Source organism: Solanum pennellii, chromosome 11 (assembly GCF_001406875.1).
Source record: "Solanum pennellii chromosome 11, SPENNV200".
Lineage (NCBI taxonomy): Eukaryota > Viridiplantae > Streptophyta > Magnoliopsida > Solanales > Solanaceae > Solanum > Solanum pennellii.
Genome location: NC_028647.1, coordinates 24,410,419 through 24,411,719, shown reverse-complemented (window position 1 = coordinate 24,411,719; position 1,301 = coordinate 24,410,419).

Below are 1,301 nucleotides of genomic sequence, written 5' to 3'. Positions count from 1 at the left end.
GTAACGGCGACTTTAATTTTGTAGCTATATAATTTGACTATCTGTGACAAAATTTATTTTCTAGCTAAATATAATAATCTTTGGCTATGTTTGTTTATTATTATATGTGACAGACGAAGTATAATAATTTCATAGTTAAATATAAAATTCTCTCCCTATTGTACCCTCAATTTATGTAACATTGAATTAATGTCTTCGAATATTTTATTGAGTAAATATGTTTAAGATTCTATCAATTAAAAGTGTCGCCGCAAAGAATGATGTTTTGGCACTAGTAGTATATAAGACTCAATGAGCACACATGTCATGGTGAACATGTGTTCTTTGTGGAATTTCAATTAAATTAATGGTCTTTTTTTTTTCATTTGACTATGAACGTATTAAAATGAATTTCTAATCATTTATATATTTTAAAACTACATAGAAACTATTATAAATAACAATAACTTATTATCTAAAAGAAAAATAAAAATAAATAAAAAAAATATATTATTCCCCTTGTCCAATTTATGCGACACTAATACAAATATTATAATCAATTTAATCTTTTATATGTCTTTTAAATTTTAGTTATTGTGATTGTTTCCACCAAATTTTTACCGACTTATAACCAACGTTTGCAGTATTTACTTACTCGGTATTTCAAAAATTTAGGTTTTTTTTAAGTATATGGAAATATTTTAATATGTTTTGTACTTAATATATTGAATAGAACTTCATTAATATTACTCCAAAATATTTATTTTTTAGCCTGTTTTATTCTAATTCATTTCAATTCAAGCTATTTCAATTCAAATTATTCTTTTAGTTACATCCATTGCTGATTTCAATTATAGCATATTCTTATTCATATTATCAACTCTAAATTCTAATTTAATATAAACCGTCCATCCTTTAAGATATAACCAAGATATAATCATAAGCGCTCATTCAAATATGATCAATGGCTAAGACAAAAAATCCCTAGTTTTTTCATATTTCATCTACAAAAGAGGCGGATCTGCCTCTCCTCTCTATCTCCTTCTTCTCGAATGGATGTCAAGTGTAGTGATCATACCGTAGGCAATGACATTTAAAGGATAACTCATCGGAGTATGAAACATGTTGATTATATACTCCTAGAGTAATTTAAATAATCTAGTCTTATATATTTATGTTTCAAATATGAAATATATTATAAATTAATTAAATACCGATGAACAATTTAACGAGATTTATATATTAAATTTGGTATTTGATAAAACTTGTGTTATATAAATATATACATACATATATATATATATATATATATATAAAGATAT